Below are 17,446 nucleotides of genomic sequence, written 5' to 3' on the forward strand. Positions count from 1 at the left end.
TACCTAAAGCACATGTGCTGTCTGCTGTGAATTGCTTGATTCACTGTGAAAGAGTTTCCCTTTTTTTCTCAGAAATGTATCATCTTAAATGTTGCTCTCCCTTTTTATCTCCCCTGAGGTGCAAATGTTTCTATATTCCCCCTATCATCTCTGTCCCTGAGGTTACCGCAGATTAGAAGGCGAACAAAAACGCATTCGCGATGACATGTTTTCTGAGCTCATGCAGTCCTCCTGCACTGCTAGGGCACAGATTAATTCATGGAGGCATTCAGTGGCAGAGACCAGGAAAGCATTAAGTGAGCGTGACGAGAAGAGGCAGGATGCAATGCTGAGGCTAATGAGGGAGCAAACGGACATGATGAAGCATCTGTTGGAGCTGCAGGAAAGCCAACAAGAGTACAGACCCCCGCTGCATCCATTGTATAACCACCTGCCCTCCTCTCCAAGTTCCATATCCTCCTCACCCAGATGCCCAAGAATGGCAGGGGGGAGAGGCTCTGGGCACCCAGCCACTCCACTCCAGAGGATAGCCCAAGCAACAGAAGGCTGTCATTCAAATAGTTTTGATTTGTAGTGTGGCTACAATAAGCAATGTGGCCTTGTCCTTCCATCCTCCCACACCCCACCCCACCTACTTTGTCAGTTTTCTCACTTTTTAAAAAAAAATTAAGAAAGAAAGAATGCATGGTTTCAAAACAATAGTTACTTTATTTCCTTTGCCAGCTGTGATCAAAGCGGGGAGGGTGGTTGGCTTATAGGGAATTAAAATCAACATAGGGGGCGGGTTTGCATCAAGGAGAAACACACACAACTGTCACACTGTAGCCTGGCCAGTCATGAAACTGGTTTTCAAAGCCTCTCTGATACGCAGCGCGCCTAGCTGTGCTCTTCTAATCGCCCTGGTGTCTGGCTGCTCAAAATCAGCCACCAATTTGCCTCAACCTCCCACCCCGCCATAAACATTTCCCCCTTACTCTCACAGATATTATGGAGCACACAGCAACCAGCAATAACAATGGGAATGTTGGTTGCGCTGAGGTCTAACCTAGTCAGCAAACAGTGCCAGCGAGCTTTTAAGTGTCCAAAGGCACATTCTACCACCATTCTGCACTTGCTCAGCCTATAGTTAAACTGCTCCTTACTAATGTCCAGGCTGCCTATGAACAGCATCATGAGGCATGGGAGCAAGGGGTAGGCTGGGTCCCCAAGGTTATTGGCATTTCAACATCCCCAATGGTTATTTTCTGGTCTGGAAAGTAAGTCCCTTCTTGCAACTGCTCGAACAGCCCTGAGTTCTAAAGATGCGAGCATCATGCACCTTTCCGGTCATCCCACGTTGATGTCGGTGAAACGTCCCTTGTGATCCACCAGTGCTTGTAGCACCATTGAGAAGTACCCCTTGTGGTTTATATACTGGTTGGCAAGGTGGTCCGGTGCCAAGATAGGGATATATGTTCCATCTATTGCCCCACCACAGTTAGGGAACCCCATTGCAGCAAAGCCATCCAGTATGATCTGCACATTTCCATCCCACCATCAACCTCAGCCTGGACCAGACCTCACAAGAGATCCACTTCCTGGACACTATGGTGCTAATAAGCGATGGTCACATAAACAGCACCCTATACCAGAAACCTACTGACCGCTATTCCTACCTACATGCCTCCAGCTTTCACCCAGACCACACCACACGATCCATTGTCTACAGCCAACCTCTATGATACAATCACATTTGCTCCAACCCCTCAGACAGAGACAAACACCTACAAGATCTCTATCAAGCATTCTTACAACTACAGTACCCACCTGCTGAAGTGAAGAAACAAATTGACAGAGCCAGGAGAGTACCCAGAAGTCACCTACTACAGGACAGGCCCAACAAAGAAAATAACAGAACGCCACTAGCCATCACCTTCAGCCCCCAACTAAAACCTCTCCAACGCATCATCAAGGATCTACAACCTATCCTGAAGAACGACCCATCACTCTTACAAATCTTGGGAGACAGGCCAGTCCTCGCTTACAGACAGCCCCCCAACCTGAAGCAAATACTCACCAGCAACCACACACCACACAACAGAACCACTAACCCAGGAACCTATCCTTGCAGCAAAGCCCGTTGCCAACTGTGTCCACATATCTATTCAGGGGACACCATCATAGGGCCTAATCACATCAGCCACACTATCAGAGGCTCGTTCACCTGCACATCTACCAATGTGATAGATGCCATCATGTGCCAGCAATGCCCCTCTGCCATGTACATTGGTCAAACTGGACAGTCTCTACGTAAAAGAATAAATGGACACAAATCAGACGTCAAGAATTATAACATTCAAAAACCAGTCAGAGAACACTTCAGTCTCTCTGGTCACTTGATTACAGACCTAAAAGTTGCAATTCTTCAACAAAAAACCTTCAAAAACAGACTCCAACGAGAGACTGCTGAATTGGAATTAATTTGCAAACTGGATACAATTAACTTAGGCTTGAATAGAGACTGGGAGTGGATGCATCATTACACAAAGTAAAACTATTTCCCCATGTTTATTTCCCCCTCCTACCCCCCACTGTTCCTCAGATGTTCTTGTCAACTGCTGGAAATGGCCCACCTTGATTATCACTACAAAAGGTCCCCCTCTCCCCGCTTTTCTGCTGGTAATAGCTCATCTTAAGTGATCACTCTCGTTACAGTGTGTATGGTAACACCCATTGTTTCATGTTCTCTATGTATATAAATCTCCCCACTGTATTTTCCACTGAATGCATCTGATGAAGTGAGCTGTAGCTCACGAAAGCTTATGCTCAGATAAATTTGTTAGTCTCTAAGGTGCCACAAGTACTACATTTCCTAGAGTCACTACCTTTGATAGCAGAACATCAGTGACTGCATTGGCTACTTGGATCACAGCAGCCCCCACAGTAGACTTGCCCACTCCTAGTTGATTCCCAACTGACCGGTAGCACTCAGGCGTTGCAAGCTTCCATAGGGCTATCACCACTCGCTTCTCAACTGTCAGGGCAGCTCTCATCTTGGTATTCCTGTGCTTCAGGGCAGGGGGAAGCAACTCACAAAGTTCAAGGAAAGAGGCCTTAGGCATGTAAAAGTTTCACAGCCACTGTGAATCATCCCAGACCTGCAACACTATGCGGTCCCACCAGTCTGTGATTGTTTGCCAGGCCCAGAATCAGCATTACACTGTATCAACCAGCCCCACTGCCGCCATGATGTCCCAATTGCCACAGCCCGTGCTTTCAGGAACGTCTGTGTCTATGTCCTCACCACAATCATCCTCATGCTGGTGTCTCTTAGCCCGGCTCTGCACATACTCCAGGATAATGCGCAAGGTGTTTACAATGCTCACAACAGCAGCGGTGAGCTGAGTGGGCTCCATGCTTGCCGTGGAATGGTGTCTGCATGGGTAACCCAGGAAAAAAGGCACAAAATGATTGTCTGCCGTTGCTTTCACAGAGGGAGGGGCGACTGACGACATGTACCCAAAACCACCATATACAATGTTTTTGCCCGATCAGGCATTAGGAGCTTAACCCAGAATTCCAATGGGCAGCAGAGACTGTGGGATAGCTACACACAGTGCACCGCTCCGTAAGTCGATGCTAGCCACGGTAGTGAGGATGCACTCCGCCGACTTAATGCACTTAGTGGGGACATACACAATCGACTGTATAAAATTGATTTCTAAAAATCAACTTCTATAAAATCGACATAATTTCATAGTGTAGACATACCCAACGAGATCTGGGAGCTGAGACATTTTGCCTGATATGATGGGGAGATGTACAGAGAGTGCAATTAGACCAGCCACTGCACTCAGAGCTAGCCTTCTCTTTTGCACTGTTACAAGCAGTGGGTCACAATCTGACTTCGAGAGTGCGTATTACTATTTATTATTTGAATAGTATCAGTGTGGTAGGTGCTTTGTGAACAGTGAAGAAAACTACTTCTGCCTTAAAGTTTTCACAATCCAAAACTCCAATCCTGCCATTTGTTACGTAGGAGTTGTCCCTTGTACCCACTTGGCAGATATTGCAGGGGTGTAAATGAAACCCTAATAATTTCATACATATTGTGATGTGCATGTCAATATGGGTGAGGTTCTTTGGCCAAACTATATTATCATAATTGATCCTTCTGGCCTTAAAATCTATTAATCTGTGATTAATCTATTAACCATAAAGATCATTAATCTCATCTATTATTTTACCAGCTATTGCATTTAAGAATTGTGGTCATTGTACTAAATATCCCATGCACACATTTTTACTATGCAGACATAGAAACAAGATAATGTTAAGCCACAGACTAAAGCACATGAATTAAATTTATATCTAGCTACATAATTAGTATTTTAGGCTCTAATCCTACAATCCTTGAACCCATACAGAGCTCCATTGACTTCAGTGGGACTTCTCATGGGTGCAAGGATCCGCTTACATGGATCAGATTGCAGGATCAGGGCCTTAATCAAATTAGTTTGTTAAAGGGAGTCTGCAAAAAGATTTTTGTAGTTATTTTTATGTGAATAACAAAGGAATGGTTGGAGAGCTGATGGACTAGAGCCACTGAACATTTCACTTTACTATCCAGGATGACTATTACCATTTATTTGGGCCTTGTCAAAGTATTGTTTTCATTACACTAATAAATACTGTAAAGTCAAAATAAAAAATGTTATAAGTTCTGGAACATGTCTTATCTAAATCTATATGATCTGGAAATACTTAGCAAAGCAGTTCAGTAATACAAAACAGAAACAGCAAGGGTCCTGGGTAAAGCCTCTGGGAAATGCCAAACTATTAATTACGCATTAACTGAACGGTTTTTATTTTTCTGTTTAACAGCAACTATTCAGAGTCTATGCTACAGTGTAACAAAAAAATTGTTTTCCAGTATAAGCTTGTATGTAAGTCCGAGCTCTTTTGGTCCCTAGAGTCAAAGTGCTTTAAAGGATGATTTCCTCCACACCACCCCTCAAAAAAAAAAAAAAAAAAAATCAAGGAAAAAGTGACAAATTCTGACCCATTCGCAGATTTGGCAAAAAGCTAATGATGAATTAAAGTTGTGTGTGCTGGCAAATATTCTTGCAATTTGAAATTTAACTATGTACATATGAATTCATTTTCTCACCAAAATTATATCCCTCCGTGTGTTTAAGCATTTGATAAGAATTACTGATCTTGAAACACTTGCTTTAAAGTCAAAAGAACTACTCAAATGAGTAAAATTACTCACCCATGTAAGTATTTGCAGGACTGAGCCCAGTGTACGTTGCACTTTCAAGCTTGTAATGCTAGCCGTTCATCTATAATAATAATAAATAACAATGACATTTATAAAAGGATTTCAAAGGAGGTCACAAACCATGGTCCTGACCTGTAAGCATCTCTGTGCAAACACAGAATTCCCCGCAAATGCAAAGCTCTTTGTAAAATTAGGGCCTACACATACAGACACACACACACCTCTGAAACTCAGTCACCACAGATGAAGAGAATGGCAGCTAACCAAAGCTTAGTACACTGTTCAGCTCTGGGGAAAAGGTTACATTTTGGGCAGGACACTGGAGTAAATCCCTTTATTATGAAAAGCACTACAGGATCTTTAATGTGTAGACAAAGCAGACATGACCTCAGTTTCTAAGGTTTCCTCAACTCCCACTGTGAAAGGTCACAGAAAGGTTTAGGTATTGTTGACATTTTGTTGTTGTTTTGTTTTTGTTTTTCCACTTGGCTGACCTATTTCCTCCCAAAATTTAGAAGCCATAAAGGCAGATTCTGTGGGTACCTCACATACCAAAGTTAAAAGAAAGGAGTGCGGGCCCTGGAATCTCTTCTACTCTCCATGGGTATCTATGTCATCAATAGCCTTTAATATTACTCGAAGTTGCATGTGCACACTGAAGGAAGAATGGATTAATTTGGAAGCCATGGATGGGAGAACCAAAGTTCAGGGTCACATGTTAATCACAAAGCCAAGTAAAAAAGAACATAGAACTAGAATCCAGTACCTCCCCATCCTCATCTGCAATAGGCAGTTCTTCCCTAACACTAGTTCCTCAAACACTAACAATGTGGATGGGCCCCTCTGTGCAGATCATCTCATCCCATATGGAGGGAGCTGGGACGCCTCAGAAACAGCAAGAAAGCACAGCAGATACCCCAGATCTTGGGGTTTGTAGGTGGAACTGCTGCCAATTCCATGGTGGGAGGAGGCAAACCCCGCTTCTCTCCCTCCCCCAGGGAATAATTTTGGGGAGATTTCATGAGAGAAATCCTCACAGATTTCCTCCCTCTAGATTTCCTCCTACCTACCCACAAGACAAGGTGATCTAGCCTCTAGTAATCAGTCTCATCCCCTCTGAGTACACATGCATGCTGTATCATACTAGCTAATGCTAAGGAGCCACTGCTTTCCACTGATGGAATCTGTAGCCTGCCCAAGTGTTCAGGACCCTGTTGCCCTCTAGTGGCTGCCCAACAGAAGAAACATACCTTAATGTAAAAAAACGAGGAGTCCTTGTGGCACCTTAGAGACTAAAATTTATTTGGGCATAAGCTTTCATGGACTAGAACCCACTTCATCAGATGTATGAAGTAAAAGATTATATCCAGGAGCAGGTATAAATACATGAAAGGATGTGGGTTGCTTTACCAAGTGTTACCAAGTTTACCTTATTGTAACTACAGTGAACAACGCTCCAGTTGTAGGGGCCCTGCGTTCCGTCATCAATTATGACCTGGGAGTCCATGAAGCCACTGCATGTGGAATAAATGACAACCATGGAGTCCTGAAAAGCAATGGATTCATTACAATTCATCCATCTGTACACACAGATTATGGAGCTGTTGCAAGCAGTATTGCCAACTTCAAGAGATCAAAAGTAAGGAGCTGGAGCCCCTCAAGAGATCAGAGATCCTGAGTCAGGCATCCACAAATCATGAGGTTGGCCCCCAAAATCATGAGACTTAAAATACCCATCAAATCATGTTTTTTAGTCTGTTCTTTGACTTTTTCACTCCCCTCTACACCTCTGCCAGTGTATGTGAGATAATTTCAGATTGAAAGGTTACCCTTTAATGCACATCTCTCCCTGGGTGCTCCGATGGGGATTCCACTTACCATCTCCTCATCCCTCAGAAAGGGGAATTGCCAACCATTGCCTATTACTGCCTTCACTCTCTCCCCTCCTAGTTTATTTCCTTTGATAAAAGGATATGTGGATGGTAAATAGTTTGAGAACCACAGACCTAATTAATGCATCGTGATTCACGTGTCCATAGAACTTATACTACTTTTTAGAGTTGATGAGTTACAGATATGCATGTTAAAAAACTTTAAACTTAGTATCAATCATCCATACAAATGGTAATGTCACAGTAGAAACAACATGCGACAGATTTTGTTTGTCGCAAGAGGCAGCGCTTCCCTGACTCCCCACTATCACCACTTCACTGCCCAAGACTGGGCAGCATCCCCCCAACTTCTCTCCTCTCCCTCCTGCTACTCCCTCCACTTCACCCCCCATTCTTGTCCTGCCTCCTTCTGCTCAGACCCCCTCCATTTCCTGTTTCATTTGCAAAGAGTTTAATTAGGGCTGTCAAGTGATTAAACAAATTAATCACGATTAATGGCTATAGAATACCATTTATTTAAATATTTTTGGTCATTTTCTACATTTTCAGATATATTTATTTCAATTACAGCACAGAATACAAAGTGTACAGTGCTCACTTTATATTTATTTATTACAAATATTTGCACTGTTAAAAAAAAGAAATAGTATTTTTCAATTCACCTAATACAAGTACTGTAGTACAATCTCTATCATGAAAGTTGAACTTACAAAGGTAGAATTATGTACAAAATAACTGCATTCAAAAATAAAACAATGTAAAATTTTAGAGCCTACAAGTTCACTCAGTCCTACTTGTTCAGCCAATCGCTCAAACAAGTTTGTTTATATATGCAGGAGATAATGCTGCCTGCTTCTTGTTTACGTCACCTGAAAGTGAGAACAGGTTTTCGTATGGCACTGTTGTAGCTGGCGTTGCAAGATACTTACATGCCAGATGCGTTAAAGATTCGTGTCCCTTCCTGTTTCTACCACCATTCCAGAAGACAGGTTCTACTCAATAATGATCCAAAACAGTGCAGACAGACTCATGTTCATTTTCCTCATCTGAGTCAGATGCCACCAACAGAAGGTTGATTTTCTTTTTTGGTGGTTCGGGTCTGTAGTTTCTGCATTGGAGTGTTGCTCTTTTAAGACTTTTGAAAGCATGCTCCACACCCCATCCCGATCGGACTTTGGAAGGCACTTCAGATTCTTAAATCTTGGGTCAAGTGCTGTAGCTATCTTCAAAAATCTCACACTGGTACCTTCTTTGTGTTTTGTCAAATAAGCAGTGAAAGTGTTCTTAAAATTAACAACATGCTGGGTCATCAACCGAGACTGCTATAACATGAAATATATGGCAGAACAGGGGTAAAACGGAGCAGGAGACATACCATTCTTCCTCAAGGAATTCAGCCACAAATTTAATTAACACATTTTTTTTTTTTTTTGTAACAGGCATCATCAGCATGGAAGCATGTCCTCTGGAATGGTGGCCGAAGCATGAAGGGGCATACGAATGTTTAGCATATCTGGAATGTAAACACCTTGCAATGCCAGCTACAAAAGTGCCAAGCGAATAACTTTTCACACTTTCTGGTGACATTGTAAATAAGAAGTGGGTAGCATTATCTCCTGTAAATGTAAACAATCTTATTTGTCTTAGCAATTGGCTGAACAACAAATAGGACTGAGTAGATTTGTAGGTTCTGAAGTTTTATATTGTTTTGTTTTTGAGTGCAGTTATATAACAAAAAAAAATTCTACATTTCTAAGCTGCACTGATAAAGATAAAGAGATTGCACTACAGTACTTGAATGAGGTGAATTGAAAAATACTATTTCTTTTATCATTTTTACAGTGCAAATATTTGTAAACAAAAACAATATAAAGTGAGCACCATACACTTTGTATTCTGTGTTGTAACTGAAATCAATATATTTGAAAATGTAGAAAAAACTTCCAAAAATATTTAATAAATTTCAATTGGTAGTCTATTGTTGAACAGTGCAATTAAAACTGCGATTAATCGCAATTAATTTTTTTAATCACGATTTTTTTTTAGTTAATCACATGAGTTAACTGCGATTAATCAACAGCTCTAAGTGAAACTGAATGAGGTTATGTTGAACAAGGGGAACTTTATAAAAAACGTTTGCTCTGCTCTGTCCTTGCTTCAAGCCTACACTCCCCACAGTTTCTGTTTTTCTGGAGTCCCACCAATAACAGTCCCTCCAAGGAACATGGGCCCTTTGACTCCAGTCTCACAACTGATACATCTTCACTACTTTACAAACATTTTAAAATAAACATTAAAACCAAATAAATAATGCCCAGACCCCACAAGTCAGGTTTGTACAAGAGTGGAAAAGTACATGAGACAGGTCATAATATCTTGACTCTCTCCTTGAATCCAAGAGCATATCAGGTTCAGGCCGTCGGGACAGGAAAGCAACATGGGACAATACCAACCTCCATGCATGCAGCAATGTTAATAGAGAAACACCCTGTGTGATATCAATTGGATAGTGGGACCTCCTGAATGTGATTCCTCAGGGTAAACTGGACTCAGATGCAATCTAATAATGTACAATGAGAAGATAATGCAGCCCATGAGAAAATGTGACCTTGTACAAACTAACCTAAAAAATAAGAGTACAACCTGATGTTTGTGGGGGTGGATGGAAGTACCACAGATCCCACTTGGGGAATACAGCTATAAAAGCCATGGATCTGCTCAAGGTGCAGCCTCAGAATTTTATAGTTGCAGTTCAAGAAGCAAAAGCTGGAATCCTGTGGACAATGGAGACCATTTTAAAGGCATATAGGGATATTTTCAAAGGAAACCAGGGCCTTGAAGAAAAGCTGCACCTGCAAGAAAACCTGACATTGGAACCTGTGTGCTTACCACAAAGGAACATTCCCGTGGCACTACAAAGCCCAGTAAGCAAGGAGCTTGAAAGTCCTCAAAGCAGGGATATCATAGAACCTGCAGAGGCCAATACAGCCTGAGTAAGCAGCATGGTGGTATAAAAAAAACACATCAGGCAAATTATGCATCTGCATAGACCTAAACCCACTGAATCAGGTATTGAAAAGCTGCCACTATTCACTGCCCACAATTGATGGCATGCTGCTAGAACTTTCCAAAACCAGAATCTTTATGGTCTGTGATGTGAGGAATGGTTTGGCACATAAGCCTAGATAAACAATCCAGCATGCTGACAACCTTTCCGACACCATTTGGTCACTACAGATGGCTGTCCATGCCAATGGGCATAATCCCAGCACCAGAGGATGAAAGACTGCCTGAGGTGAAAATAATTGCACATGATATCCTTATTGTAATGAAAAGAGCAGTGATTCAGAAGTTGAATGAGAACATGACAGAAAACTACTAGCTTTTCTACAGCAATGCAGAGACAAAAACATAAAATGCAACCCACAAAAATGCAGCTCAAACAGTGTGAGGGGACATACACTGGACATCTGCTCACAGTAGAGGGACTAAAAGCAACATCATGTCAGTCAGAGACAGGCCAGCTCCAGGGAAAGTGCAAGGGGTGCAGCACTTCATACAAATGATAAATTTTCTATCCAAGTTCTGTCAGTAGCAGGATGTTGAGTGGCACTGGGCAGATCTCCAACAGCAAGCATTTGACACGATGAAACAAATGATAATGGATGCCCCTGTTCTGAAGTACTACCAGGCAGGACAGCCATTGACACACCAGTATGATGCATCAGAGAAAGGACTGGGTGTAGTTATTTTGCAGGAGCAGCCAATTGTTTATGTCAACAGAGCACTGACAGATACTGAACAGGGTTATGTTCAAACAGAAACAGAACTTCTGGATGGGGTATTTAGAGTGGAACAATTCCATCAGCACATCTATGGCCACCCAGTAATTTTGCAGACCACAAACCTCTAGAGACAATCATGGCAAAGCATCTGCTTAGTGCTCCAAAGGGATTGCTGTGCAATGTTGATGCACCTTCAGCATTACAAAATAGAGATCAGTAACCCAGATAATTACTGCTCTGAGCTGACACTCTGAGCAAGACATATATACCCAGCATCAGTGAGCTGTGGGGAGGGGATCAGGACACAGAAGCCATTAACATTCTGCACTATGTCCCAGTTTCAACAGTGATGCTGACAGAATGCAAAGAGGCTACAGAAAAAGACATCCAATGACAGGCAGTCAAGAGAGTGATACCAGCAGGGTGGCCAGACAACAAAAGCCAAAAGCAGAACCATATTTTCAAATTAAAGATGAACTGAGTGTGCAGGACAGAATCACATTATAAAGGACAGAGATTTGTTGTCCCTGCCTCATTAAGTAAGGATGACATGCAAAAAATACATGCCTCAGACCCAGGCATTGACAGCTGTTTTAGACTGGCTCAAGAGTGTGTTTACTGCCTGGGAATGAATACATAAATCCACTCCTCATAGTAGGGTGTGACACCTGCTACTCATGTGATACCCACCAGTAAAAAGAGACCATTACCGTATGTGCTTCTCATCCAACTATAGGAAAAGGTGGAAGCAGACTTATTTAACCTTCAAGTAAAAGCAGTGGGCTACTATTCAAACTTTTGGGAGGTCAATGCCCTGCCTGATACAAGAAGTCAGTCAGTGATTAGCAGAATGAAATCTCACAAAGAAGGCCATGGCATTCCAAACATGGTATGCACTGATAACGGACCCCAATTTGCCTTGGAAGATTGCAAGGAATTTGCAGAGAAATGGGAGTTGAGACCATCAGTCCTCCTCTCCAGCACACCCACAGAATAAGGTGGAATCAGCCATGAAAACAGATAAGAAACTGCTGCACAAGGTTGTTTCTTTTGCTTCAGATCTTTTTAGTATTTTTTGGCATATAGGAATACCCCATCACAGGGGTGCCAAAACAGTCCAACACAGGCACTGATGGGATTCAGAACCAAAACCCACTACCAATGAAGGGACACTTGTTGTAGCCATAAGGATGGAGGTACCACCAAGAGGAGATGGCAGAGCAGGAACTACAGTACAAATGTAAGCCAAGGCTGTCGGGGGTGGGGTGGGGGGGAGGAGGGAAGCCAGACAACTATAACAGCAGTGGTATCACGACCCGACCACGTCCCGAAAGGAGGACGGGGAGTGCATACCCCGTGACAGCTACCTTAATTAAGTTCTCAGGAAATGTTTCCCTATATCCATATCTGGGTTTGGCAGTAAAGTATATTCTAAGCCAACCTCCTTTTGTAGTATATGAACTAGAGCTGGGCAAATTATTCATAGAAAATAATTGTTAAATAACTTTTCAAGTGAACATAGTTTAGCTGATTAAATTGTTCTTTAATGATTCACTTCATCTCTTTCTCTGCTGTTTGTTATATGTTATTCATGGGCCGTATTTGGTTCCCCAAGTCACGTTGTATTGTTTCTACCTGTTCTTTGAATCAGTGAAACTTTTAAGTACAGAAATAAAATCAAAGAAGTTTCAAGACGGGCACCCAATCACTTCTGACATAAACCTTTGTGCAAACACACATTTGCACAAGTATGTTCTTGCAAATAAATGATTAAACATCAGAACGTTAACAGAAAATTATTTAAAAGGGTTGGGCATACTGTTGGAGTTCATTTTTTTTATTCAAAACAAATCTGTAAAAATACTCTTACACAGTATTTACCTGACTGTAATGCAAACTAAATAATTTATGCATCCTTGGATTTTTAATAGTGCTTGTATACTCAAATCAAAGATACACAAACGTCATTCCAAAGAATCAGAATATATGCCATTATCTTGTACATTACTTATCTTATGCAACATTACTATGATTATTATTTTTATAAGGTTAAACAATAAATATGAAACGTAATCTCACTTTTCACAAGTAGAGAGATGCACCTAAGCAGCAAAATTTCTATCCAAATCTAGATTTTGAATGTCCCAAAATTCAGAGTTAATACTATCTAGGGTTTTGGTTCAGGATCATCTCTAATAGCATATGCTGGAAGGCTTTACTTATTAAACAGCTATATAAGTTACAGAACATCTACACTGGAAACTCAGTGAAAAATGTTTGGCAAAAGCAAACAATATGCCAAAACAAAACCACTCCGGGCCAAATTCTGTCCTGAAGTCTATTTGGGCTGCGCGTGTATATTTGCAAGTGGGATTTGGCCAATTTGAATATAACTTTTGATAACACTTACCAATTTAAAAATATATATATATATATGCTGCTTAAACTCAGACTATTTTATTGCAGGAAGTGAATTAACTGAAAATACATTGTTCATATATTTTCAGGTACTGTACACATTTGAATCGGCCTAATTACTGTCAGAAACCCTTGTTATTGACTTTGGGTTATGCTCCAGCAGTAATATTAGCTCACTCCGCTCATGTTATTCTTTTCTTTTAATCAAAATCATTATCCATGAGCTAAAGCTCATCAGAATTTTTATGAAAAAAATAGATACTTAAAATGTACAGCATTCTTGCAGTTTATCACTCTCTCCACTGTAGTGTAGCATGAACTCTTCAATTTGCTTCAGTAAATATTGGCAACAAATCAAAGAAAGTACTGTAAATCCATGGAACGCATTTTAAATTAAACATGGAAAGCACACCAGGGATAGTGGTGCTAGGGTATGAAATGTTTTTTTAACTCACTAATTTTCCTATGGGATATGTTTTTCCATAGCAACCAATGGGAAAAGCAACCTCTGAAATGCCATATGCTCAGCGCCTATTGTTTATTCCTCAATGTTCTATTCGTTTTCCTTCATTTCTCACCTGTGCTGTGTTCAGCAACTGCTGGCAACTTGACTTACGGTATTTAATACTCATGGATTTTAATTGTTTTAAATGTTTTTCTGACAGGTCCATGTACTGTACTGTTGTTTGGTTACATTAGGTTGAATTTGGAACAGGGACTCTAAAGGGAGTCACAGGAGTATAACATAGGGCAGAATTAGGTCTCGAGACATATTCTTATCTCATTTGCACCAATATAAATCCAGAGTAGCTCCACTACTACACTGATAACTGAAATTAGAAGTTGGCGCACTAATTCTAAGATCTAGATGTAAGAGTTTTCCTCCTTTCAGATGCCAGTGGCTGCAGAGTTTAGCCACCTAGAATACTTCTCCTCTTTTTCAAAAATTGTCTGTCCATTATATGCATGTATCCCAGAACATACGAGCACACTTATTACTGAAGGCCTCAGTTAAATCCTAAAGGAATTGTAATAAATAATGGTAAACCCATGATGTACCCAGAAAAAAATCTGCAATAATCTATAATTCACATTTCCTGTCAGTCTTGCTGCAGGTGCAGCTTTACATATATTGTTATCTTTTCTCTAGAAAACAAACACCATTCATCATGATGATTATCAACTGTATGATTAAAATCACCGTTTTATCCTTAGTCAGGTCAGTTTTAACGAAGTAATCTGTCCTGGCGAATCCTATTTTCCCATAACAGGTATATAACACAAACATTTGTAAGCACACTTAAAAGTAGGCAAATCTAAAACTGCACCAGAAGTAGCCTCTTGCACCTCAAAACCTCTTAATCATTTCAGGTGCTTGGATTTTGGGTACAAATCCAGACCACCACCTACAATTCTGGATCCAATACAGCACGAATAGGAGGATGTAAAGGGCCTTGAGGCTGAGTGAGTGGATGTATTGCTGAGTGAAAGGGATATGAGTGAATGTGCAGGTGTATGTCAAGTTAGGGTTAGAGATGAGTCAAGGAGCGCATGGTGTTTATCTGGGGAAATCAATGAGTGCTCAGTGCACCAGTGCGTGGATGAGGGGACCAAGTCAGTGACGGGATGCACAGGTGTGGGGAGGGTGGCTGAGGTAGTAAACAGGTGCATTTGTGTGAGTGTGGGGATGGCTAATGGGTTCCGAGATGTTTTCTTCTCCTACTTCAGCTATCCCTCGATGTGAGGATGATGTCTGCCAGGGGGGTTCATTGGTGGGTTTTTAAGTAGCTGAGGAGCCCAGTTCATGCCTTGCAGATTTTCCCACAGAAGTGACAGGTGTAATCTTGGAGGAGACATAGTTGTTGGCTGGACTGTTGTGCCCTTTCTTTCCTCCTTTGTTGCTTCTCTGTCTCATGGGCACGTCTGTTCTCCTCAAAGTGGGGACTTAGTGTATAGTGTGGCGCCGCTGTGTTCTGTTCAACACCACGTCCTCCCAGGTTGTTGGGCTAATGCATCCCTTTTTAAGGTGTACTTTCAGTATGTCTTTGAAGCGCTTCTGCTGCTCTCCACAAGCCCCTCTTCCCTGACTTAACTGAGAGAAGAGTATATGCTTCGGGAGGCGAGTGTCAGGCATACATACACAGTGGCCAGCCCAGCAGAGTTGGTGTTTCATGACCTGTGCTTCTATACTGCTGATGTTGGCTGCAGAGAGAATGCTGATGTTAGTGTGTCGGTCTTCCCAGTTGATCCTGAAAATCCTCCAGAGGCAGCACCGAATCATTCCAACTGCTTGAGATGTCGTCTGTAGGTTACCCGGGTCTCACACCTATAGAAAAGGGTGTGGATGACAACTGCCTTGTAAGCCAAGATATTGGTGCCTGTTGGCAGATCCCTATCATTGAAGACTTGTTTGAGTAGTTTTCCAAAGGATGTCCTGGCACAGCAGATCCTGTATTCAATTTCTGTGTCAATGCTGGTTGTTTGGGAGAGGTGGCTGCCAAGGAATGGAAAATGGTCCACATTTTCCAGGGGTTCTCTGCTAATGGTGATTTGTGGAGTACTAAGAGTAGTTTGTGCAAGTGTGAGCTAGTAGAGTACCTTGTTTTTCCCAAATGATGAGAGAGACACCCAGGCTGTGATAGGCATCCGCAAAAAGATTTAGGGTACTTTGGAGGTCGGCCTCCAGGTGTGCGAGAATGACGCAGTCATCTGCCTACTGAAAGCCAGCGATACCAATTCTCATGATCCTAGATTCTGTTTGGAGACATCAGCGATATAGAGTATCGTATGGATCGGGAACTCCTCAATCCTGATTCCATCAGGAAGGCGGTCATGGATGAGAATCAGGATCACAGCAAGGTAAATGGAGAAGAGTTCTGGAGCAATGACACAGCCCTGCTTGACACAGTGCGAATGGTGAATGGTTTGGTCTCTGAGCAAGTGACTGAGGTACATGGCTATGGGTGGGCAGACTCAGTGACTGAGTATGTGTATGAGTGCTGACCTAGACTCAATCTATAGAAAACAGTGGCTATCAGTTGGCAATGGGAAACATTGTGGGGAACTGGCAAAATCTGTATGACTATTCACACTCTTTCAAATGAGTGCATCTGTTCAAACTATTGTCAAAGAGGTTTGCAGTCTTAGGCTGTGACTCCCAAATTCCCAAAGAGGAGCAGTGGCCAGAAATACTTTCTTCAGCTAATCAACAGATTACATCCTTTGTTCTCAGTTGTGGACTTTACCAGAATGTCTTTAAATAAGAAGCCTAGCCAACAATATGTGGGGCCACTGAACAATCAAGGTGCTAAAGGAACACTCAAGGAAGACAAGGCTGTTGCAGAGACGCTAAATGAATTATTTGCATCAGTCTTCACTGCAGAGAATGTCAGGGAGATTCCCACACCTAAGCTAGTCTTTCTGGGTGATATATCTGAGGAACTGTCCCTGAATGAGTTGTCAATAGGGGAGGTTTTGGAACAAATTGATAAATTAAATGGTAATAAGTCACCAGGACAAGCTGGTATTCAATTCTGAAGGAACTCAAATATGAAATTGCTGAACTACTAACTGTGGTATGTAACCTGTCACTTAAATCAGCCTCTGTACCAGATGACTGGCAGATAGCTCATGTAACACTGATTTTTTTTTAAAGAGGCTCCACAGGCAATCCCGGGAATTACAGGCTGGTAAGCAAAACTTCAGTAGCAGGATAATTGGTTGAAACTATAGTAAAGAACAGAATTGTCAGACACATAGATGGACACAATATGTTATGAAGAGTCAACACAGCTTTAGTAAAGGGAAACCATGCCTCACCAATCTATTAGAATTCTCTGAAGGTGTAAATAAGTATCTGGACAAGAGTGATGCAGTGGAAAGCTTTTGACAAAGTCCCTTAGCAAAGGCTTTTAAGCTAAGTGAACAGTAACGAGACAAGAGGGAAGGTCTTCTCATAGATCAGTAATTGATAAAAAGATAAAAGGTAGGTGGAAAGTGGGGTGGGGGGGCTGGCAGGGGAAAGACTGAAGCCAGAACTCCATGGGAGGGTAAGAGAGCCCAAGCCCTGGTGTAAGAAGGGGAAGGGA

The 17,446-nt window shown here is 41.9% G+C and overlaps 1 long non-coding RNA gene across 2 annotated transcripts in view; it reads right to left on the minus strand.

The window, feature by feature from the left end:
* Window positions 1-17,446, minus strand: part of LOC140906492 (uncharacterized) — a 384,729-nt gene that overhangs the window by 340,569 nt on the left and 26,714 nt on the right. For both annotated transcript variants that reach the window (XR_012157129.2, XR_012157130.2), the window contains exons 2-3: window positions 6,693-6,809; window positions 5,255-5,324 (exon numbers count right to left, since the gene is read on the minus strand). This is a non-coding gene — a long non-coding RNA (uncharacterized LOC140906492). The remainder of the gene's footprint in view (window positions 1-5,254; window positions 5,325-6,692; window positions 6,810-17,446) is intronic.

This window comes from Lepidochelys kempii, chromosome 2 (assembly GCF_965140285.1).
Source record: "Lepidochelys kempii isolate rLepKem1 chromosome 2, rLepKem1.hap1, whole genome shotgun sequence".
In the NCBI taxonomy this organism is placed as follows: Eukaryota; Metazoa; Chordata; order Testudines; family Cheloniidae; genus Lepidochelys; species Lepidochelys kempii.